Below are 26,897 nucleotides of genomic sequence, written 5' to 3'. Positions count from 1 at the left end.
CTAGTAGAAGTAAGCTTTGTCTGCCCTCCATGTTAAAGAGCCCTACATTTTATAATGAATTGGAGTGAAACTGATGATTTGTTCAAGTTCTGCTCACCAAATTCATTAACTTAATGTAATATACAGTGAAAAGAACCCTACCTATCATGATCATTATTAAAATGTAAATGTTCAGAATATTTGCATGTTCAACTCTAAGTACCTAAAGGCACGCCTCATGGTATAATTCAGCTTCTTGCAAAAGTATGCAAAATATCTTTGTTGCATAATGTTACAAGTGTCCTGTTATTATTTGGAGGCTATTATCTGCACTGATCATAAATTATAGGTAAAAATAAACAGATAACTTTTGGTATTCTGTAGGCTTTGTCGTAATTGGAATTCTTTCCTCACTCAAATCTTAATTTCTTCCAAATGCTTTCATCCATCTCTTCGCTAAATAGGACACCAACAGGCAGGAAGAGAAGAGGTAAATGAAAAGAAAACTGAATTTTGACTAAAGGAAAACACAAGCGCTATCCAAGAGATAAAACCCAAAGAATAAAACCCAAAACATTCCAAAATGTCCTTGTCTTATATAATTCCTAACAGGACACCACATCTGTTAAAATAATGTTGTTTTTTTTTTTACTTGTATCAGCTCACTTCCATCTCTTTGTCATCTCTGTTTAACTTCAAGAACAAGTGCCTGGTAAATGGAGTTTGTAATCCAAAGTTTGCTGGCAAAACCAAGTCTTCTGGCTACAATGTTCTCTTCTCTCCACTCACCCTATGTTAGAAACAGTCATTGTCTCCTTCTTTAGGGAAATTATAGGGACAGAACTTTAAGTAAAATATACACTGATATGAATCTAAATTGTTGCTGAATTTTCTGTTGAAAAACACATTAGGGGCCAGCCCCGTGGCTGAGTGGTTAAGTTCGTGAGCTCTGCTTCCGGTGGCCCAGGGTTCGGATCCTGGGCGCGGACATGGCACCGCTTGTTAGGCCGTGTTGAGGCGGCGTCCCACATGCCACAGCTAGAAGGACCCACAACTAAAATATACAACTATCTACTGGGGAGATTTGGGGAGAAAAAAAAAAGATTGGCAACAGTTGTTAGCTCAGGTGCCAATCTTTAAAAAAAAAAAAGGAAAAACACATTAGATCCAAAGGTTACTTATTAACATCTTGTCCTGTTCTCTGCCAGCTGGGGATGTTAAGGTGAAGAAGAATTGGGCCCTAAACCCCTATATCCTTATCAGCTGTTGAAGTTGTATACCCTTCCATACCCCTTGGCAAATACTACTGTCATTGTTCCCTGAATGCTTCCCAGTTACCTCAGCAGCCAGGGTGCTGGGACGCCCTGGGATTCCCCAGGATCCAGCATCCAAAGGGTTGATGACCAGCACAGATGAGCCACAAGTCCTCACTTCTGCACTTAGCCAGTATCAGTACCAGTTGTCAAATATTTTTAACATCGATCATCATCATGATGTCAATTTATTTTTAAGAAGTATTCTGGGAGCCCAGAGGATGAGGTGATTAATTCTAACCCTGGAGAATTAGAGAGCCTATAGAAACGAGTTGAAATCTAAGCTGAGTCTGTAAGTGACCAAAACAAATCTCCTATCTGGTCTTCTCTCCTTTGTTATTTCTAATTGCCTCTACATTAGGAAAAAAAGCTGCCACTTTTTGTTAGTTTGCTTGTATTTTTGTTTGCTTGTAAGAATGGTGTGCTAAGTAAGAGAAAAGAGTTTCTGACCGAAAGAGAAGGGCTTCTCCTGGAGACCATGTATGGCATTGGTCTTGAAGTCTTAAGGTAGCACTTCAGTTTCGCAGGAACCATTGTGTTTATTTCATGGTCCTCGGGTCTCTCTTTGCTGAGATTAGGGAGCCGGGAACTTCCATGTGGATGGTAAACAGCTTTTGAAAACATTTGCAAGTAAAGTGACCACTAAAGGCGGTTTTACAAAACACAAGCCCTCTGAACTCAAAGTATGTTTGATATCTAGCTTTTTTATGCTACTGTGCTTACTACATGTAGGAAGGTTAATGAAAAGACAAGATTTTATCCCATATTTTCATTAGAACAATGTCTTAACCGAGATTTTGTTGCTGGTGTTGTTACCCTTGACATAGGCCTTAGAATTCAAAAATAATGATGTGATAATTTCAGAGAAAAAGTAAGGAGCCACAAACTTTAGGCATAGTACTTAAAAGGTTCTGTTGGGTAGGAAAGTCCAGTATTAAAAAAATAAGCCATATTTTTACACAATATTAAAACGAGAAATCTTCAATGATAGTTGCTTAAAATGGCTACAATTACATGGGATTCATAAGGGCCACCCCCTACTGTTTTCCATTCAAATGAATGGGAAGCACTCGGGTAAATGACCGCCTGCAGTGCGGGAGAGCGGCCATAGTAAGCAGCTGTCACTGGATCCCAGTAATTATGCAAGTTCCCTTCCTCTATTATACAATTAAAAAGCCCTATCTTTCTTTCTTCCACTAGGTAATGTTTTTGTTGGTGTCAAGAGCACTGAACCAGCTCCACTTGTTCAATCACTTGTGTCTGAGTTGAATATAACCAGTACATTATTGGGGACATTTTTTCAATATCATTTTTTGGGACCTCTGGGAAATTTCTATCATAATAAGAAAGCTTATCCTATTCCAGTTCACTTTTATTAGACAAAAACATTTTAAACTTTTTCTGTTTTCTTCCCAGCCATCAGTTCCATTGGAGCCTATCAAGAGAAGTGGAGAATATCAAAACATTTTGGAAAATCTTTCAATATCGTAAGCAGATCGGAGGATGGAAGTAAAAACCAAAACACAGTTATTAAATATCTTTTCCAAGTCTCTCTTACAATTTAAAAAATAGATTTAAAACATCCAGAGGTTAATAAACTTTTGAAAACTGAAATAGTTCAAGATCTCTGAGGAATGGAGATTTAATTGGAACTTAGATTATCAAAAAATAAATTGTGACTTACGAAAATAAAAACATGACACTTCGTGAAAGTTTGGGATGGAAAGTTTATGGATGTCAGAAGGCATGAGGTAGTCATGACTCAGAGGGAGTCAGTGATAGTTAGACATGGTGACCGAGCCATGAATTTACAGGTTTCTTTTATAAGAGGAGCAGAGTTGGCTGGTTGGTTGATCACAGAAAACTGTGACACCTGCATATATATTAATTGCCGTCAATCTATTTCTAGTTTAGAGCCTAAAATATATATCATAATTCCTAATCTCACTCGTTATACATTAACATTGTAAATAAAGACTAAATCGAAAGTCATATCGTAAACTAAGCAGAATCACTTTAAAATGCTGACAACCAGGTTACTGATGATTTGAATGTAGCATATCATTAGAAAAGACTAAATTTCAAAACAAGTCTAGTAACACATGTTGATAAAGTTTAAAATTTATCACTTACCACAATCATTTAATGATCAGGCTGTTTTTTGATATTCTTAATATTTTCCTATCTCTACTCCTTGTATTCTTTAAGTCGAACAGGGCCATGTTCACCGCAATGTGTCCCAGATTTGGTATTCTCCAGTCCCACTGCCACCGCCTATGCCCCAGGCCTCGAAGATCTCCTGCTGTTATTAGTACCACAGCTGCCATGCCCATAAGAATTTTTGTTTTTAAAGTAGCAGAAAATCCGAAGCCAGATGAGCTTGAGCCAAAAAGATCTCAACTGCCCAAAGTAACTAAAAAGCCCAGAGGCAGATCTGTTTTAGGAGGGCCCTTCTCTCTCTACTCCTTGGCTCTGAATGCCTGTGTTGGCTTCATTTGCAGCCTGGCAGTTTCTTCAAGGGAGTAAAATGGCTGCTACGGTTCTAGACTTCTAACTGTCAGCTTCCAGCCCATCAAAAGAGAACTGTTCATTCCCAGCAGTTTGAGCTAAAATCCTGTGCCTCACTCTCTTTGGTTGAAATTGGGTCACCTCAATTTCCCTAAAAAGACGAAACACAGAATTCTGATTGGCCAGGCCTGAATTGCTGCCTACTTCTAGAACTGGAATGGAATCAAGAACAGCAGAACTGCATGAGTTCAGAATGAAAAAGAAATTCTTCTAGAGCAGCACTGTTTAATAGAAACATAATGCAAGGAGCCGGCCCCGTGGCAGAGCGGTTAAGTTCGTGCCCTCTGCTTTGGCGGCCTGGGGTTTCACTGGTTTGGATCCTGGGCGTGGACATGGCACTGCTCATCAGGGCACCCTGAGACAGTGTCCCACATGCCACAACTAGAAGGACCGACAACTGGAAAAAAAAAATATATACAACTAGGTACTGGAGGGATTTGGGGAGAAAAAGCAGAAAGAAGAGAAAAGAAGATTGGCAACAGTTGTGAGCTCAGGTACCAATCTTTAAAAAAAAAAGAAATATAATGTGAGCTACATGTGTAATTTTAAACCTTCCAGTAGCCACATTAAAAAAAGACATAGGTGAAATTAATATATTAATTATAACATATAACATTTTATTTAATCCAATATATCCAAAATATTGTCATTTCAACATCTTATCAAAATAACAATTATTAGCAAAATATTTTGCATTCTTTTTTTAATTTGGAGTTAGTTTTCAAAATCCAGTGCATATTTTACACTTCCGACATAGTTCAATTCAATTAAAAATTTAGTTCGTCAGTTACACTAGCCTCATTTCAACTGCTCAATGCCATGCATGGCTAGTGGCCGTCACATTGGGCAGCACAGCTCCAGAGTCCAGAGGGCACTTGAAGTGTAATGTTATCAGAAGAAAAATGAAAGCTATTGGTTGCCCAAACAACAGATACATCTTATGGCTTCCTAATAACTGGTTTCCTTGTTTTCTGTCTCTGCACATTCTGGTCCTGTCAATAAGGAGATCAACAATGTGACCAAGAAGCTAAACAGTGTAGACAATAATTTAAACCCATTTATCAATCACTCCCAATTTATTTTTTCTAAACCTAACTTGTTACATTATTTCTGCGTCTAAGTTCTCCACAGCCTGAGAGTTTTCATTACTATACTGCCTCAAATTGCTTGCTCATCCCCCTGGGAGTAGGGTCAATTGCAAGGGGTACAATGTTCTAGGGGACATTTGGAAACATGAGGGGGCAGTTTTAGTGGTTTCAGTGACTAGGATTTGCTGTTTTGGTGTTTCATGGGCAGCCGCCAGGGGCGCTAAGCATGCCGCAATGGGTAGCAAAACCTGGCACAAGAAGACTTGTTCTAACCAAAACGCCAATAGTGGTCCCAGGTAAGAAACACCCAGCAGTCTAATGGTAACGAGCAATCTTGGGGAAACAAAATGAAAGAAAGAAAAGCCCAGACTTGTAGTTTGCCGACTTCCATAGGGTAAATATTGGCACCATGGTTAATTTCAAGTTACCAACATGAAACTTTAAAAAAATGGGTATAAAAATTATCTGTTAAATACGGTTCCCAATGCCAATAAATATGCAAAAAAGATATCATAGTCACCTTTACCTAAATCATTAAAATTCAATATACATATAAATGCACAATGATAATTACGTATATCTAACAAAGGGGACTGAGATTGAGGAAACAAAAGCTGATTTTAGACTATTATTTAATGTTTTAATTTCTTATAAAGAGATAAAGAAAATGTAGTAATAAATATTTGCACATGTGCATATGTATATATCTGTATATATGTATAATTTCAATGAAACGAAAAAAGCATTGACAACTGTTGTGCTATTGTGGACGGAGACAGAAATCATGGTCTTAGTCATAAGATCCCTTATCCTCAGTTTCCCTCTATCTGCTTGAAAAACCATGAAAGAGACGCTTCCCATTAAGAAAAATATGTTTTCTTCCATCCCAAACTGTCAATTTTGAACTTAAATATTTAATTTACTAAATCCTGTTTCACTCTATGTTTGGTCTGAAACTTAAACCCCAAGTAAACCTTGCAAGGATAAAATACCCCAATGCCATACATTGAAAGAATTCCTTAATTAACCTCAGAAAATCAATAGCTCTGAAGATATTTTTTGTTTTGGCAATTTACAGGATAGTTAGCTAAAGATTTCAAACTTTAAATGCTAAAAACGTAGTTTCATGATTTTTAACCTAACGTAAAGTTTAACTTTAAAAAACTTTTCATTCATGGTAATACATAATGAAAAATTGAAAATGCATAATTTAAGAACACTTGAAAATGGCAACATTTCTTAGTTTAATTTGGAAGCAAGCCAAGTTATATTTTAAAACAATTTTGTATGGATTAAATATAAATTGGCTTAGATTTTATATCAATTTAGAAAAGTGCGTATATATTGAAATAGTGATAAACTGGTACAGTATTTTCTCTTAACAAATTAGATCCCCCAAGAATATATAATGAGGTTTGTAATCATCACCAGTGCTGTCAAAATAAAACAAATATGCTTTTGAATTTAGAGAAGTGCTCTTATCAGGAAGAAAATCCAGGATTTTTATTCTGAGATAAAATACTTGCCTTCATAGAGAAAACCAAAAAGTGACATCATAATGCCCCCTATTGTTTAAAATGGGGTATGCATTAGAAATGGTTCCCAAATTACATACAAACGGGCATTTTGGTAACTTGTGGTGACTTTCAGAGCAGTTACAAACATAAAAAAAAAATAATAATAATCACCTGGACTCTTAAGAGAGCACTTCTAAATAGCTTAGGAATTGTAACTTGAATAATCTACCCACAAAAAGGGAAATTCTAACAGCTCCAGAAGATACAGATTAAACTCCCATTGTGTGACAATAACTGTAAACTTATTTTAATCTCTATTATTTTAAATTAATATGCTTAAATATTTGTTATTTCATTAAAATAATGACCCCAATAGACACCATACCTGCCTCCACTCAAGCATCATATAAAAATAGCCAAAAATACAGGCTATCCCAGAGAAAATTGGAGGGTGTGATAGATGGACTGGCCACATGATGGCAACATTTCACTATACAAATGCAAATAAACCAGCATTTGACAGAGGAAATCCTCTTGACTTAAAGAAAGTGCTTAAAATATGAAGTGAAGGCCCACTTCCTTTTACAGCACTTTACTACTTTTACAGTAATACTTTACCTTCTCTTTAGTAAAATAAATATTACCTAAAATCCTACTAGGTATCTCCAATATAATATGGAAATACTAATTTTATTTTGTGGCCAAGTATGTGAATTCTCACATATATAATCTGTCTTAATGCAATGCATACTTTATTTCAACCTTTTTAAATATCCTGTTAAATTTAAACTTTAACGTGTGAGGGATGCATTGATTTTTCCCCTTGGAACGGTTACGCATTATTGACGACTGTTGCAGAACACTGCCATCTCTCTAATCTATCCCAAATCTAGGCCTCCTGCCCCACTACTCCCTGCAGCCCCTCCCTGGCGGGAGCATCCTGCAGAGCCTTCTGGACTCCACAGCTGTTCTTGGCATCCAAACGGCAAATAGCCCTAGGGTGGGAGGGAATCTGATTACACTCTAGTGGAAACACCTAGAGTCAGGAAATAAGACATTCCAGTTCTCCTCATAGCTGTGCCCAAAGTGATTTTCTAAGAGAATCTTCAATTGTCCGTGATATTATTGACCATTAAACAATTGGGTTCACAACATTTAAAAGACCCAAGAGGTCATATTTGATGAAATACTGTGATAAAGAGCAAAGTGAGTGATGTACTTTTCTATTAAGTAGATACCTTCAAGTACATATTTAACTTTTTATGCAGTGGAAGGTAAACAACCCACGATCTGAGGTCTCCTAATTATGTGCTAGTCGTTCGTGCCTTGATGTATAGGATGATAATTGGGGATAACTTCTCTATTCATTAGCATAGACCAGATCAAAGATGCAATATTCTTACAAATTACAAATTAACTAGGATCCTTGTATTGTTCTGTGGTTAGAGAGTAGGGCCCCAACCCTCTCACAGATAAGTGCCCTGACTCATTAGAAAGAGTCAGGCAAGAAAAATAGAAATGTCTTTCTACAAACACAGCACTGCTATTGGAAGAGCGATCCAATGGCCCCATTCCAAAAACTGACCAATAGCAACATTTTGGCTTTAAACGTTTATATGTCTTATCACTTAAACATGAGTTGGAAACCAACGAGAGTTTTTAAAAAAGTATATAATCAAGACTAAATTATAATTTGCATGACAAGTTAATAATGGCTCAAAAGGACAGCAGTAAATGCACCCCAAGTATGCACTCCAAGGAAATCATTAGACACTAAATAGTTATGACTTGCCACATATGACGTAACTCAGGCTACTGTGAACATCACATTCAGATATATATGTATATATATTTAAATATATATTTATAATATATAAATGCATATATATATTTGAAATTACAGGGCAAAGATGAAAGAAGACACTGAAATATTCATAAAAATTTTTATACTCTGAAGCTACTTGTACTCAAGATTTCAAAACCTGTACTTCCAGAAAAACTAGTGGAGCAAATATAGTACAGTAATTCAATCATAATAGAGGACCACTATACATACTTGTGAAATAGTATATTTTCTGGTTACACTAGTGTTGCAAAGTATTCCTAAAAAGAAATATTTCACAGGGAAAAATTTTGTTATTAGTAATTTTCTTTTAATTTATAGGTAACCAAGAAATTTAGGATGCTTAGCCAGCATTGTTCCATAGATCAGTAATCTGTGGAAATATCGATCACCCTAATCTACATGCAGTACTAATAAGATGTAAAGAAGCTAAGATTGTTTTGTGCTGCTGACCTGTTGTAGGAAGAAAATGGGGAAAAGATGATAAAAACTCTGTACAGGGAAATTTTGTTTATTGGCGGTAAGAAGCACACACTTAAATATTGGTATTCTCATCACTTACTAATATTATACATGTATTTTAAATAATTATAATTACACAAATTATCATTCGTATTTTATATTACTTGTACCTTATAAAAATAAAATTATCACTTGTGTCTTAAGTATTATTTCATAAAATTAGTCTGAAATCTCCTGAAATCTCAAAGTACGTAATAGTTTTGCTTTGTCTCCATAGCATATGCTTCTCCCCACTAGGTGGCTCTATTATGAAAGTTTCCCCCTTAATTTTTAAATTATGAATATTTATAGTTCTTTTCAGTGTATCGCACTAAAAAGCAACTAAACAAATAAATACGCAGTATCTATTTTAGTGTAATGAATATTAGCTAACTGTTCTGTGGCAACTATTTCAAATTAGAGAACCAACCTTTTACCCTGACAGATGCTTTAGGATAATTTGGGCTACATGTTACACAAAAGTCAATTCATAGTGGCCCAAACAAAAAGGATACGTATTGGCCTACATAACAGGCAGTCCAGAGTTGAATAATCTGTCTCTTCTACTATGTCATTAAGGACCAACTCTTTTGGTGTCTCCATTCTGCCATCAAATCTTTAACCTAAGGCAGCTTCCGACCTTGTGGTTTTAAGATGGTTACCAGCACCAATCAAAGCCACGTTTCCTTGTCCATGACCAGCTCAAGAGAAAGAAAACACCCCTGCCCCAACAGCACAACGAAGTTCCATTTTATCAGACTAATGAGGCCACTTAGGTTACATGCCCTCTCCTAAACCAAGCACTGTCACCAGGGGAAAGCACTGCGCTGGCTGACTTATTTATGCCTGAGTTCCTGAACACTGACAAGAAGAGCAGGATTTTCATGATTCCTTTGGACCTCTCAAGTCTCTACTCTTGGATTCCGACAGTTTGGTAAATTACATGGCAGCTACGCTGCATGTGAGGGATGCGCAGATGTCAGGAGCTTGACCACAATCTCAGCTCCTTCACTGAATAAATATACTATCCAGCCTGAATTACCTAATGTTCATACCCGTTATTTACCATCTCAATTCTTTGTCAGTATCTTTTAATATATGTTTTTGTTTAGAAAAGAACTTTTCTTTGAAAAGTTTTCTTCTCAATAAAAAGCTGCCTTCAACTTCAGAGCATAGTCTTTCATAACAAGATATATAAAATATACACCTGAGTTCGTCAATGGACATGAAGAAAATATATAGCTTTCAAAGTAGCAAATATATAACTCTACTCTACACATATATCATGTATTTACCTGTATAAAAGTGCTTTCCCAATAATTTAGATGTTAAATTAACTACCCTTTCTAGTTAAACTTTCTTTTCTTTTCTTTTCTTTTTGAGGAAGATTAGCCCTGAGCTAACATCTGCTGCAAATCCTCCTCTTTTCACTGAGTAAGACTGGCCCTGAGCTAACATCTGTGCCCATCTTCCTCCACTTTATATATGGGACGCCGACCACAGCATGGCGTGCCAAGCGGTGCCATGTCCTCACCTGGGATCTGAACCGGGGAACCTGTGGCTGCCAAAGCGGAACGTGCAAACTTAACTGCTGTGCCACCGGGCCAGCCCCCTAGTTAAACTTTCTTATACATCACTCTAGACTATCAAACAAGGTTAATCTTTAAGAGTGTATATGAAGATAATAAAGAGCCTACTTGGGGTAAACACGATTTTGAGAGGCATGATATAGTGTTTGAAGTCCAGTTGGTTCAGATATTTGCACATACTGGGCACTGGTCGTATTTTTTAATTTCCTTTTTATTTCTCCATTGCATCTACAATGTCTTCATGTAATATTTTTCTCATAGTTAACTACAAATTTCTAAACCAAATATTTACTTATCACACAGTCATGATTACACTTAGAGCAGATTCACAGACTAATTTTATTTGTCCCGGTTGTTTTAGGTTTATTTTGTTATGTAAATTTAAGAGCAAGATGATGTTAATGTTTAGCACTTCACAACAGAGAAAAAAACTACACAGATTATTTGAGAGGAGGGGACCTACACTACGAGTAAATTATTTATTCATCCCTGTATTACCAAAGAACTCCCCTACTCTCATTTCCTAATCGTCAGTGAGAATCATCTCCAATTTTTCACCTCTTTTTTCCTTTTTGGTAATTTATTTTGTATCTTTCATTTAAATGCTTTACATCTGCTTCTTGACTTTTTGTTAATGTTATAGACATTATCTATTTATCTCCCAAAATGATTAAATTGAGAATTTGGCATTTTCCATCTCTTCCGATTCTCTTGACCCTAAGATATGTGGGAGCTTCAGAAGCAGTAAGGAAATTCTCCATGTCATTCTGCTGAAGTCTAGATCTTTCATTTGTGCTTCACAAAGAGAACATATGGCTTTGTGGCCATTCAGCATGAAGTACTCTATTAGGGATTTATTCTTAAAGGTGGCTGAGTGGCCCAATGCTGGCAGTCGGGTGGCTTCTCAGAGGTCCATGGTCTGGTCTGCTAAGACTGTTACAGAAATTTGTCCAGGGCCATTCAGCCATTATGCCTGTAGTACCTGGACTTTTACATTCAGTTGAGCTCCAAAGCTGACAACAAAAGAGGAAAATTCTTCCCAATTTTAAAAGAGAGATCAGAGAAGCTACGCTAAACTTGCTAAGTGATGACCCCACAATAGTCAGACACTTTGGCCCCTGACTACTCACACAAGGCTTCTTGAGATGCAATGAGGAGAGTGATGCAAGGATAACTGGGAGAGAGCAGATTTTTGGAGAGAATTGCCAGAGGGACCAGCAATGTCCCAGTGCTATGAGGCGGGGAAAAATGTGTCCCCCTGGAGGCATGTTGATGACATCGGCCCTTCCATACTGGAAAGGCCAGCAGTCCATCAGTCTTAGAGGGATAGATGCTATTCTTACCTGCATAGTTTCAATAAGAAGCACTATCTGGGGGGTTTATGGATTTCGTATGGCATGGCCTTGGACCAGAGGACCTACTTTGCAGTGAAGGAGGTATGAAAGTGGGCTTATGACCGTGGGATCAAAAATTACATCTCATACCCAACCATTTGGAAGCATCTAACCTCACAGAATTCTGGAATAGCTTTAAAGGCTCAGCTTTAGCACCAGTTCAGAGGCAACTGTCTGAAAGGGAGGAATGCCCTCCTTTGGTGTGTATTATACGTGTTACATCAGAGGCTTCAATATGGTATTGTGGCCTCAATAGTAAAAATATATGGATTTGAGAACCAAAAGGTAGAAGCAAGAGTGACTCTATATACCATCACTCTCAATGACCCAGTGGGGGATTTTGTGCTACCCATTCCCACAACTCTGGGCTGTACAGCAGTGGAGGTCCTGAAGTCCTAAAAGAATATACTCTTACCAAGGGAATTGGCAAAGATTCCATTATATCATTAGCTACAGTTGCCACCAAGGCACCTTGTTGACCCGGACTCCTTGCGTCCAGAAACCAGTAGACAAGAATAGAAATCACCATAACAACAGGGTTAATTGACTTTGAGTGGCAGGAGAAGTAGGGCTGCATTTACTCAATGAGGGCAGGGAGGAACACACAGAAGCCAAGCTATCCACTTGGGCACCTACTGGTGCTCCCTTGCCCTGTTGAACAGATGCATGCAGCAACTCAGGCCTGAGAAAGGTATGATCATCAAGCATTCAGACCCTCACGAATGAAAGTCTGGGTCACACCACCAGGTATGTAATCAAGATATGCTGAGGTGATAGCTGAGGGCAAAGGGAGGTTTAGAATGACTGTGTCGTAGGAAAAGGATGAGTACCAGTTGCAGCCCGAGATCAACTGCAGTGAGTAGGGCTGTAGTTCAGCCCACAAATTTCTTTCTTCTATGTTTCCCCTCAGGGAGATAGACCCATGGAAACCATGGAGGAGCTTTTCCCCAAATACATGTGGAGAAGTAAATCTGTATAGAACAAGTGGTGGGCTGTGGCAGCCAGGAAAACGTACGACTCAGATCTCTTGCTGAAGGGAGTGTAACTGACTGCTGGTCTGAGGCTGTTGCATATGGAATCCACCAACATGGGTATGCTGAGGCCACACTTCCCACACGCTGCTTCCAGCCAATGACTGAACACAGAATGGACTCCCCTGATGGGTGACACTGGCTCAAGTACTCCCCATGGGCTTAGCTGAAACTTTCTTCAAACTGCAATGCAAGACCCTCCTTCCTTTCTTCTGTCCTTCACAGGGGTCAGAACTGCCTTAGAGTCTGAAGGCTCTCCCCACCTCCTCCAGCTCCTTCCCATTCGTCCCTCTCAGATGTTTCCTCCAATACATTTCTTATACATCTAATCCTATCTTGGTGTTCGCCTCTGAAAGGACCCAAGCTAACTCAGTGACTTTGTTAATAAGTGCATCAAGAATAAAAGGCTTTAGGGCCAGCCTGGTGGCTCAGTGGTTAAGTTTGCACATTCCACTTCGGTAGCCTTGGGTTCGCTGGTTCAGATCCCCAGTGCAAACATGGCACCACTTGGCATGCGATGCTCTGGCAGGCGTCCCACATATAAAGTAGGGGAAGATGGGCATGGATGTTAGCTCAGGGCCAGCCTTCCTCAGCAAAAAGAGGAGGATTGGCAGCAGTTAGCTGAGGGCTAATCTTCCTCAAAAAAAAGAGGAAATAATAAAGGACTTTATATTACGTAAGCCACTAGCAATAGTGTCAACAGTGATCTTCATTGTCTCTCGTGGATGTAATCATCATATATTCTGTGAATGTGTGTCAGAAATAGAAGCTGAACCCCCTGACTTGCTCTACCACATAGCAATTCTATAGCTTAGGTGACATTTTATGGCAATTTTCTTGAGATCAGAGCCAAGATTAAAATTTTTGTGATTGGGACCGGCCCCATGACCGAGCTGTTAAGTTTGCGCACTCCACTGCAGCAGCCCAGGGTTTCGCGGCTTCAGATCCTCGGTGTGGACATGGCACCGCTCATCAGGCCACACTGAGGCGGCGTCCCACATGTCACAACTAGGAGGACCTACAACTAGAGTGTACAACTATGTACTGGGGGGCCTCAAGGAGAAAGAAAAGAAAGAAAGAAAAAAATAAGATTGACAACAGATGTTAGCTCAGGTGGCAATCTTTAAAAAATAAATAAAGTCCCAAATTAAAAAACAAAATTTGAGATCAAGAAGAACCACCCTGAACCACTATATTTGATTGTGGAATGGATTTGGAAATTACCTTTCACCATAGACTTGATAATGTTTCTTGGCTAATTTGACCTAAAATTACAAGGCAAAAATTATAAGTACTGATATGCAAAACTTATACTGCAGGAAAGTCATTTTGATGACAACTAATATTGTTTGAATCATGGGTAATGTCAAGCTGCTTTATACACTTCCTAGGTTGTCAAAAATTAAGATAAAAAGAAACACCTCCATTAGCATACAAGTTTGCAGGAGATATACTTCTCAAGCTCAAACTCAGTTCCAATAGTTCCCAGTTCAAAAGAAATTTCCATATTTCAAAATTCATTTAACTGTGTAAGTGAGGAGCTAACCTTCAGCTGGAAGTGAATAATCTGAAATGTAACGACGTGCTACAGGGCAAATATCTAGAGGAGAATCTCGCAGAATTCTGTAAGCGCCTTCCACAAGCTGTGCATTCAGGTCAGTTGTTGGTAGTCCCTACCCCCGTGGAAAGACATTTTCAAAGATGAAATACACAAAATCTCATTACGGATCAGCACTGACAGATGAACATCTACAATGAATTTTTGATGATAGGAAACATTAACATTACCAATTAAGTGAAATATTATTCCTAAAGGAGAATTCCATTCTCTTCATTGGGAGACCTGTATTGCCAAAAATTTTCTTCAACCATTATGCTTTGAATTTCATCAATAAGATTTGTGGAAATCTGTTTTCTCACTTGTTACTTAATGACCTCCATAATTTCTCGATCTTGCCTCTTGGCACACAAAGGCTAAAATGCTTTTTATCTGACCCTTTACAGTGTAGGTTATCAGTATGAAAGATTCAAAAACAGAAACTATATACAAAAGCTTGACTTTTTTCTTGTATTTTGATATTGATTGAATATACTGCATTTTCCAGCGTTCTATTTGAGAACAATTCTGTGACGCCTTCAAACATGTTTGTAACAAAAAAGATACATAAGTGGAAAACTTCTATGAGGAGTTTCAGAACAATGCCATTTAGGTTTTCACAATCCAGTTCCCCTAATCTTATACCGCCTGAAGCCATCATTTGTGGCTTGATGTAAGACAAAATTATTTTGAATTGTTCAACATGCTCCATTACAATAGAACTCTTAATATGATATCAGATGCACTATTAATCTAACCTGTTAGTTACACTGTTGCCTAAAATGTTTTAGCTGTATTTAAGATAAGCTTCAAAATACAAGGATATACCAATAATAGCAATCTAGGGCATCTGTGGCCTACTCAGATACTTACATACAGAATTTGGTAAGAAAAACACTGGGAGTGAGACAAACATGCAGTTTATATCCAATAGAAAGTTTAATAACATATTAAATGAACTTGGGCTCACATTAATAACCTTTAAATGATATCATGTTAGAACTATGGTACCACTAATAATAAGGCTTGTAAAAATATGCAGACACAAAATAAAGCTTTAAATTAAAAATAATGAATATTAGTTATATTATTCTTCTGGATGGAATTTCAAGACTATTATTAAAAGTATAAAACAAATTAGATTGAGATTGTTAATGTTTTTCTTATTATTTTAGAAGATAAATGCTTTGTTAGAATTAAATTCGTCTCAAACTTATTCCTTCACATGCTAATTAATAGAACAGGATCATGGTTTTGTTAATTAAAATAAGATACCTCAGGGAATTGAAATTAATTTTGATGTCCTAATAGATACCCTTATATCAATAAATCTCCCAGATGTTTTGTTAGCATTATGTGAAAGTGGATACAGGCATTTTTAGCTTGACTTTGGCAAAAGTGAGAGAGAAATATCCATTTTAGGCTAATCACAATGCATGAGATAGATTAATGTAGTTTTTCATTAAGACTAATCTCCATGGATATGTTAGAAATTTCAGAATAAGCCTTCAAACACTGTATATCTAAGTCATTTGTTCAAATGCGATCCAGTTTAATAGTTACCGAAAGCTATAGCCATCTGGCAGATGTGATCCAGCCTATGTGAAATGAGTTGAGGGGCTCATTTCTGCTTCAATTGAACACATGTCCAGGTCACCAGAAATACCACCACAATTTGCACCCTAATTAGCAATCTCATGCATGTTGTGGGCTGCATTGTAATGGAACATGGGCTACTCTCCAAATTTGAAAATGAATCTATTCAGATACAAATAGAAATGCCCTTGTAGGGTCAGCATCAAGAGAGCTCGCATTTCTGTGTAGTGTAAATTTCAAAAACAGAAAGATTCTTTTTCAGCTTAAGGTATTCATTTGACATTTTCTCTGAAAAATTATTCTTTCTCACTAATAATTTTCAGATATAATACAAAGCAAAGAGTATGTCATTATGGTCTTAACATTTTGGAGAAAACAGATCCCTCTGAAGATCTGATAAAAGCTACAGAGTCTACCCCATAAAATTAACTTTTGTACATATGCCAACATTTGTATACAATGTCAAAGACTTTACAGAATATTCTCATCCTAACACAAGTAAAAGATCTTAGAAATTGGGATCAAGATTTTCACTGTAATGTGTAGGCTAATATCAATAAACAAGTTTCTTCATTACAATAATAGGCCCAATAAAAATACATGATAAGAATTTTTAAATAAAAAGATTCAATAAAATTGTCACTTCTTTCATATCCTAGATGCAATGGTACCCCCCCCCCCAAAAGTTCCAGATGCTTTCTTCAGTTGGTAGTTCTTTAACATCTGAGGCTATTTTTCTGTAAATATATTTCTTTGGTCATACATTCACCAAAAGTCACCTGCACTTTACATAAGCCCTTCCACTTTATTCATAAACATCAAATACATAATTTGAAAGAATAAATGGAATGTTCTTGACCTGCTAGAAGAATAATTACACAAGTATGAAAATGAAACTCAGGAGAGAAAATAAAAATTTTCTTTTTACATCAAATTTATAAAATATTTAGGTGGGTATACGACACAGGCAAATCCATTCATTTAAGTTAATAAATTCGTATTGAGTTAGAAAGAGACATAAGCAGACAAAAGGAGTTCCTGTCTTGTTGACACCATGTGTGAGAGACGTACATGAGGGACAGGCAGTTACAGCACAGCACCGTATAAGCCAGGATGGGAAGGACAAGATGGCACAGTAGCCCTGAGAGGTAAACCTAAGGAGCTCAGGGTCTCTGGATCTAGAGCTCCTGGAGGCCATGTGTGTATTTTATTTGATTCTAAGTCGTACATCCAGCACAATGACTGGCCAATAGAAAAGCACATAATAGAGATTTTGTGTTGAAAATCAAATTTATCATCGAGTTGTAGTTGTTGTTGTTGGTGGTGTGTGTGTAGAATTTACAGAACATCAGACCTTCTGGAGTAATCGGTATGGATAATTATTTATACATTTTTATAAAATTTGTTATACAACCTAAAGACCAGAAGAGAGGCATGGACTAATATTATGGATTTTGGAGTTGATAGAGATTAAAGCCAGCATACAGATAAGATTGCTCAGGGAGAGAGTATGGAACAAGGAAACAAACAAAAAGAAGAGGACCAAGGATGCAGTGCAGGTAACATGAAAATTAAAAGTTATGCAAGAAAGACCTCAGAGTCGTGAAAACAAAACCAGGAGAAAACAATGCCAAATAGGTCAGAGAAGGAAAGTGTTTGCAAACAAGAGAATTGTCAACCCAGTCAAGTGCCAAGGGAGGTCAAATGAATAAGAATTTCAAAGCATATTTAGGTTTGGGAACCAGAGGGCCACATGTTACCTGGGAAACAGCTATTTCAGAGAAGCGAACGGCCTTTGAACCAGGAAGCAGAAGCCAGATTGCACTCATCTGAGGGAGGATGGCGGTAGAGGGTGGGGAAAGGAAGTTGAGAAAGCAAATACTGACATATGTTTCAGGAAGCTCCTATTTAAACACATGAGACAAAGGCAACTGACACAGACACAAAGGACAGAAATACTGCTTCAGATGTGCTTTCATGTGATATTCAAATTCCTGCACAAAGCATTTCACACAGATTTAAGAACTTCTTGCCAGTAAAGGGAGGTCAATTAAACATTACAATGAATTACTAGAAATGGTTTGTGGAATCACCTTTCCTCTAGGTTTATCTGTCCAAATGACGTATAAAATGCGCCCGAGGGTAAGGAGACGAAGCCCCTAAACCCTGGAGACCCCTTACAACTCGGCAGCGGCATCCGTTTTTTTCTAGTTTAATTAGCCTTCCAAGGAGCAATGTAGAAAGGCCACTGTAACATTTTTCATGTGCTTCCTGGTTATAAAGAATACAAAATACGAAGGGGAAAATTAAACACAGATGACATATAAGCCTTACCTCAATTTCCTTATCTACAAATACTTGCAGCCAAATTCGACTGCAGTTTCCACGTTCTATCCTTGCCAGTGTTTTGTTTGTTTGTTTCTAGTGAACTTAAATAATTGGGTTGTATTCTATGAGTTTTCTTGTAAGCTAATATATGAAAATATAAATTAATTAAATCAGCCAAAGAACAAGTTAGATGAAAATTTACGTGATTCCTCTCCCCCGGTTTTGCTAAATATAACAATTTTTTAAACTGAAAACACTCAAATACAGTTTTTTCCTCTGTTTGCTTTAAGCTAGTAGACTATCTAACCCTCTCTTCTCCTCTGACACACTCACAAGAGAGGATGGCTATGGCGGGCTTCTGAGAGCTCCCCTAGGATCTCCTACTTTGGTAATCTTATTTCAGCTACAAACAAAAGAAAAAACTCTTTTGGAAATCCTGCCATTTGTGACAACATGGATGGACCATGAGGGCATAATGCTCAGAAAGTAGGTCAGACAGAGGAGGGCAAACACTGCATGATCTCCCTTATATGTAGAATCTAAGAAAGCTGAACTCATGAAAACAGAGAGTAGAATGGTGGTTCCCGGGACCTGGGGGTCGGGGAATTGGGGAGATGTTTAAGGGTCCAAACTTGGAACCAATAGCTAAATAAGTCCTGGAGAGCTAATGCACAGCATAGTGATTCTAGTCGACAATACTGTATTATAATCTTCAAAGTTACTAGGAGACTAGATCTTAATTGTCCCCACCACAAAAAGGAAATGAAAATTATGGGACCTGATAGTGGTGTTGGCTAACACTATGGTGGTAACCCTATTGCAATATAGAAACGTATCCAGTCAACACTTTGTACACCTTAAATTTGAAGAAGGTTGTATGTCAATTATATTTCAATAAAAAACACGTAATAAACATGGTTCTATCAGGAAAATAATCTGTTTTGAATTCTTTTTCCCTCACTCTGTCACCAAGACAACTTGGTGGCAGGGTCACTGAGGGCTTTCCGTGTAACTGGATAGGCGGGATTTACAACCCCACCTGTCTGGGCAAAATTACAGAGCCCTTCTAGACTCAGCATCAGCACCAAAACGCAATCCTCATACAATACGTGGACAGACTATGGTTGCTTATTAATTCAATAAATTCCTCAAAACTGTTCTCTGCTCAATGTAAGGGACAATCAAACAGAGAGCCCCTGACAAATGCCGGCTCTTGAGAAGGGACGTGAAAAGAATCTTCAGCCTGGGAGGTCACATTCCACGTTTCTCACTTTCGCTTTCTGAAAGAACTGCTTGTGTCTGATCACATGTCTGTTTAATGAAGTGTCTGGCTTTAAATGAGTTAATGAACCTTTGTTTGTGGAGCAAAATAGACAGTACTGGTTTTTATGTGAATAGCAAGCTGATTATTGCTTCATTTCTACTTAACTGTAATACCATTTGAAAGCTTTATGCCTCTAATATATTAGAGGTGATTTTGTGCGAATATTATGAAACTGATCACATAATTTTTAGAATTTCTAGAATTTTTAGACCAGTTGTTTTTAAGAAAATTTTGAAAGTAGGTCAAATCAAAGGTTCTCCGATTGAAAGGAGAGAAGGACCCCGGAGTCCTCCTGCCCCGCCTCACTCAGGCCCCCAATCCTGCCCTGCCCCTCACACCTCAGATGCCCAAAAGGCGTGTTCTCAGAACACGAGGATTTTCCAAGAGTTACTTTAAAATTTGGTGATCTAGTCTATTACCATTTCACATTATTTACGTGACAAGTTGACATAGTGGAGCCATTTTAAAATAGAGCCGGGGCAGCCATTTCAGAGCAACCACCTGCACATCTCACTCCTTGGACCTCTGGACTGAACTGGGCCAGACCTTTGGGCTGGGCCAAGTCAACATTGTCTTCCAAACAACTGTGTGTAAAGCTAAGAGGGAAGCAGACACCCTGACCATGAAGACGATGACTTTACACTCTCTTTCGGAACATGGAATCAGTAACCAGCCCCGTCCAGCTAAAGAATAACCTAGTTGATTAACACCTATACAAGATATTTGTTTCTACTCCTCTTCTTTTCATGTAATTACCCATCTCCTCTCCCCGTAAAAACCCTTCTCTTTCACCCTGTAATTGGGACACTATTTGGGTTTCTACCTGAATCTGCACTCAACAAACGGCAATTCTTTTATCCCAAATAAACGCTTTGCCTCTTATACTGGTTTCTGTTTTCATAGGTTGACAGATCTGATGTCAGAAATGGTGCTTGAAGTGACCTCACATTCGTGGACCAGCATCCCCCAGAAGTGGGTTTGGTACCAACATGAGTGCCTTGTGCTCTCTGCTTCCACAGACCACCGTCCCCTCCAGTCATGAGTCCTCCGAGGTTCTGACCTCCCTCCCTTTTGGTTGAGGTCAGTGCCTTTCTTTGGAATCCTGGAGCAATAACCCAGTCTGGAGTCGATTGACCAGGAGACAACTGTCTCCAAGCCAGCTCATAGCTGTTGCCATCTAGAAGGGTTTATTGCCTAACTGGGGAGTACTCAAATTCTGTCTTTTGTGTCGCTTGTCCAAACAGATATAGCCAGCGTGTCAGACGTACAGGTAGCAACCTGGGGCTTGCAACTGGCATCATTTTATCTCTGCTTTAACATGGGAATTTCATCTTCTAAAAGTTCCTGAGAGGTTCCTCCCTTGGGAACTCCAGCTCAGTTTATGTATAAAAGCTATAGTCCTTCCTCTTGTAAATGTTTGTCCTGGTGAACTGATAATACAAAAGATGGTTTAAAATTATAGTGGCCACTTGGGGCTCCTTTGACCTTCCAAAACTTGTCTTTTTTTGCACTGAACTCGAACACCATGGATTTAAGACCAAATAGGCAGAATGGGATGCATATTGTAGTTGATACTTAGAAGCATCCCAATGACAAGAGGAATCTAAAACTGCCTCTTTATAGGATACTATCTCTAGATTGACTGACAAAATTTCTAAACTAGGAAAGGGTCACGACTCTGCTCCTACCACCTCTCCTTCTCAATCTCCTCTTTCCAACCAACACACAGCCCCTCTTCCGTCTTCCTCCCTCTCTAGCCTCCTCTTGCTGAGCCTCCCTTCTACCCCAAGAACCTGAAGTTCCTCTCACCTCTCCTGCAAAACCCTCACCTCAAGCCTTGTCTGCGTTCCCTTTTATGTACCGACCGATTGCTGACGGCACTCACGTTCTTGCTAGCTATGTCCCGTGGACAAAAGCGGGATTAAGGGCAATAGCAAGATTTTCCTAAGGTCTCGGAAGGCCCCTACTGGTTCACCAAAGAACTCAATATTGCCATCCAAATTTACCACCCTGGTTTCTCCGACCTTTGTCAATTAATTCACCTCTTAGTCTGTGAAGGCAAAGCACAACCCTGGATGACTAAGGCAGGATGGAATAACCCTATGAAGGGTTTTAACCAGGGGATAGGGACCCTGCCTATCAATTTACAAAGAGATTACATGACACTATTCTACAAGCCTTCCCTAAATCAATTGATTAGAACAAGATCCAGGCTTGCACTCAAAAACCTGGTGAACCTATTCATGATTACTATAATAGGCTACAGGTTGTTTTTAAAGAAAACTCCTTTATATATAGACCCCACTAAAGTTGCCTTCAATCGTATGTTTGTAAATGCCCTAAACTGTGACCTTTTCCTTCTTGTTAAAAGAACTAGGTTGCAAGGGGAAATGTCTTCCACCCCTGGTCTAGTCAACCGAACAAACCAGCTAGCCCAGACACTCAGTGATGCATCTAAAAAGCAGGCAACTAAAGCTATGAATTTACAACTTCCACAGTTGTCTGCCTCCTCCAGGAAGCCCCGGCATTTTAAACCCAGGCCAACTAAGGCCCCTAAAGATGTTTGCAATTATTGTAAAAAGGCTGGAGACTGGAAAAAAGAGTTCTAAAAAAAGAAACCTGGGGCAACCCTTGATCACCAAAGCCCTCCGCCCCTCAAAGGGACTGAGGCTGCTTTGAAGATAAACAAGGTTTTTTCCTGATCCTGCCTCTTAACTATTTAGGACAAACCTCCAGAACAATCAGAAATGAGGTTCTTACTATTTTAACTGACACTGGAGCAACTCTTTCTGTGCTCAACCCCACCGACCTCAAACAACCCCTTCCCCGGAGGACTGAAAAGATCCAAATGGTGGGTGTCTCTAATAAACCCCTGACAGCTTCTAAGTCTCTTTCCCTACATTTCCAGCTGGGCCCCCTCCAGGATAACCATTCTTTCTTCTTAGTCCTTTCAGCTCCTGTTCATTTGCGGGGGAGAGATTTCTTAGAAAAATACCGTGCTGCCATCTCCTTTTCTCAAAAGGAGGAAATAATTCTCAAAATTGATTCAGCCCCAGTTCAGCCAGTGGCACTGGAGAGTCCTTAACACCCCTGTTTTTTCCCTTAAGTCAACCAACAGGGAATTGGAGAGCTCAGCTCTCTTAGGGCAAATTCTACAATGAATTCATTCAGTTCCCCCAATAAAAGTTCAGGTTGATCCCAGCAAACCTCTCCCTAACATTACACAACACCATTTATACCCCAAAGCCCTTACAGGCATTAGGCCAATAAGAAAGGACTATAAGGCTCAAGGAATCTTAATTCCCTGCACTAGTCCTTGCAAGTCCCTTGTCCTCCCTGTAAAGAGACCTCATGGATGAGGATTGAGACGTGTACAGGACCTCACGGCCATAAACCATATCATCATTCCAAACACCCTGCTGTCGCTAACTCCTACATTCTCCTACCTCTGTTCCTACGGGAAACAAACCGTTTACTGTCCGTGGTCTTTGCAGTGCCTTCTTCAGCAGACCAGTAAATCCGAAAGTCAGTTTTACTTGGGAAGGCCAACAACTGACTTGGATTGCCATACCCTAAGGCTATGCTGAGAGCCTTTCCTATTTTCCACAGCTCTTAAAGGCAGACTTAAGAGATGTGACATTTCCGAATGGATCGACTTTCCTACAGTATATGGAGGACCTTCTCCATTGCTCTCCTTCCAAGGAAGCAAGTGAACAAGATACTGTTCATCTTCTCAAACTATTAGCGACCAAAGGCTAATAACCAACGTATCTAAAGGAAAACTTCAATTTGTTCAGACCGAAGTCAAATACTTAGGACACTTGATTTCAAATCAGGGTCTCCTACTGGGCCCTCAAAGGCTTCTGAACATTTTAAACTTTCCAGAACTACAAACTAAAAGATAATTTGACGGATTCCTGGGCCTTGCAGGATATTGCAGGAAATGATACCAAACTTCTCCCTGATAGCCCAGCCCCTATGTACGCTATGAAAATCTCATAAAACTGACCCTATAGACTGGGGAAAAAAGCCATATAGCTTTTTGCCAACTAAAAGAAAGTCTTCTTAGCCTACGCACCCTAACTATCAATTCCTTTCTTCCTCTTCATGAAAGGGAAGGAAACGCCTTGGGAGGATGTTTACACACAAACATGGAGGACAACAAAGATCCCTCTGCCATCACAGCCAGCAATTAGACCCTGTGGCTAAAGGAACGCCCCCACGCTTAAAGCAATCTTAGCTACGGCTACAGCAGCGCTCACTTGATCCACCGAGGAAATGGTTGTGGGCTCTCCTCTCACCATCTACATTCATTCCCCATTCCGTAGAAGCGCTGCTGAATCCCCATCACACTCCGGGGCTTTCTGCGAGTGGCTCACTTAGGAAATCCTGCTGCTCACTTCTCGTCAGATCAGGCTCTCTTGCTGTAACAATCCTAACCCTGCTACTCTTCTTCTCCTTTCTTCTGACAAAATACCTCACGGCTGTTTAACCCTGACTGGCCAGCTGCTAAAACCTAGAACTGATTTACAAGCAACTCCTATTAGGAACGCTGAACTCTTGTGGTTCACTGATGGATGCTATCACAGGCATGAGGAAGGAAGATGCTGCACTGGGCACTCTCTCACTACTCCTTTGATGTGGTTGAAGTTGCTCCGCAGCAGCTGACAGACACTTCAGCTCAACACGCTGGACTGTATGCTCTATCAGAGCCTGCCTTTTAGCTAAACACAAAACTGCAAATATTTGTACAATCAGTATGTCTTTGGGCTTTTTCATGATTTTAATATGTTATGGAAACAGGATTTCCAACCTCTGGAGAATCCCATATTAAAACTGGGACTTTTGTCAATGAATTACTAAATTCACTACAATTCCCATCTGCGCTGGCAATTATCGAAGTCCCTGGGCCTTTCAAATTGAATTCAGATGAAAGGAAATAATTTAGCTGACCAAGCAGCAAAAATGGCTGTTCCGAACTCTGCTGAAATTAATATCCTCCCAAGGAAGATCTCAAGCAGATTGCCAAGGACGGTCAATCCACAGCACTTTACAAAGAAAAACTCTTTTGGACTGATAACGGTTGCATTTTCAGCCCACTAACGAGTATTTGGTATGGTTCAGACAATAAACCAGTAGTGCCATAATCCACGAAGAAACCCTTACTTGAACTGACCCATCAGATGACCCACTGGTCAACTGATAAGCTAATAAGTTTGTTAAACAATAATGGTGGGGAAATGTATTTAAGGCTGCTGAGAAAGCACAATTGACTTGTACTGTATGCTGTCAATTCAACCCAAGGACACCTATTCAGACAGCCCCTAGCCACTGTAACCTACCTAAGAGACCCTTTGAGGTACAGCAAATGGATTCTATTCAGTTGCCTCTCTCTCATGGTTATAAGTATGTCCTGGTAATGATTTTTATCTTTTCCCACTGGTTGGAGACACTTGCCTGCCGGTGCACCACCACCATAGCTGTTGCTAAGTTACTGTTAGAAAAGATTACATTCACTCGGGGTATCCCTTCTGAATTGCGTGGTGACTGAGGAAGACATTTTACTGGCCATGTTATAAATGAGTATGCAAAGTGTGGCCTATATTGCCACACTTCCACTGTGCTTATTATCTCCAACCCTCCGGATGGGTAGAAAGAAGAAATGGTATAATTAAGACACAATTGGCAAAATTTATGGAAACCTTAAAATTACCCTGGCCAAAAGTACTTCCTCTGGTCCTCTTAAATTTAACATGTGCCTCCTTTGGTAAATATAAGCTTTCATCCTTGAAATAATTACAGGTCGACCTATTAGCTCTGTCCACCTTTGATATCCAATTAATTAAAGGAGACATGCTCTCCTGTTGTAAAAGAATAATTAAAGTCATTGATAAGGATCATAGCCTGGTAGAACAATCTTTTCACAGTGTGCTCCTGGGAGACGAAGAAACTAAACACCAATACCTACAACCAGGTGATTATATATATTGGAAAAGACACTTCCAAAAGGACTCTACAACCAAGGTAGAAAGTACCACATGTCGAACACTAATAACAAATTCCTGTGCTGCCAAGCTCAAAGGTGTTGACCTTCGGGTTCATGTTTCTCATTTAAAGAAAGCTCCTGCACCTCACTGGACAGCCCAACCCACAGAGGATTTAAAAGGAAAAATTACTAGGAAATGAAGCAGATGACATCTGATGTGGACAACTAACCAAAGACTCTGGACCAGGCCTGCATGACCAACACCTCTACTCCATCCTTTTAATTTGATCACTGTGAACTTCATATTTGACCCTAAATTCACTCCCTTTGTAACATACATTGTAATTACAGTGTTAGTTACTGGACTTAGATAATTTAATCAGCCCCTTCCTATCTCACAAATAATATGGAAAGCCAAACATTTATGTTAATAATTATTGTTTTCTTTTTCTTCTTAACTGCCTGGAAGAACAATTCCATTGTTTGCATATCCAGATCCCTTGCATATGAAGGAAATTTGACAAACTGTTGGACTTGTCATCAGAGGCCTCATTCTGCACATGTCTGGAGATGCCTTAGTACATCTAATTACCAATCTTTCCACCATTCCTCCATTGACTTCTTGTGCTAATTGTACTACTGAACCCTCATATCGTGTAAGGCTTACTTGGACTCCTCTGAGAACTCCTTGCCTAACCAATCAAACCTCCAAGGAGTTGACAGATAATATTTGTAAAAGGGAAAAATCAAAATTACCTAATTTCTGTCAACCTACTCATACTCTACCTACAGATGACCTTCTTGATTGCTCACACCCTTCACATCCTTGCTTTAGCCAATTTCATTATAATAACTCCATGATTTGTGCCCCTTTGGAGTGTATTTTCACTTGTACTTGGCAGAAAGACATATGAGGAACACACCAGTTAAATCCCTATCAAATAAAGGGTCAGGCGCTGGACCCATGGCCGAGTGGTTAAGTTTGTGTGCTCCACTTTGGCAGCCCAGGGTTTTACCGGTTCGGATCCTGAGCACAGACATGGCACAACTCATCAAGCCGTGATGAGGTGGTGTCCCACATAGCACAACCAGGGGCACTCACAACTAGAATATACAGCTATGTACTGGGGGGCTTTGGGGAGAAGAAGAAAAAAAGAAGATTGGCAACAGACATTAGTTCAGGTGCCCATTTGTTTAAAAAATGGGGGTATTGTACAATTAGACTCTTGGTTACACCCATCTC

The sequence above is a fragment of the Equus przewalskii genome, chromosome 15, assembly GCF_037783145.1.
Source record: "Equus przewalskii isolate Varuska chromosome 15, EquPr2, whole genome shotgun sequence".
Classification (NCBI taxonomy): Eukaryota; Metazoa; Chordata; class Mammalia; order Perissodactyla; family Equidae; genus Equus; species Equus przewalskii.
This window is presented reverse-complemented; position numbering follows the sequence as displayed.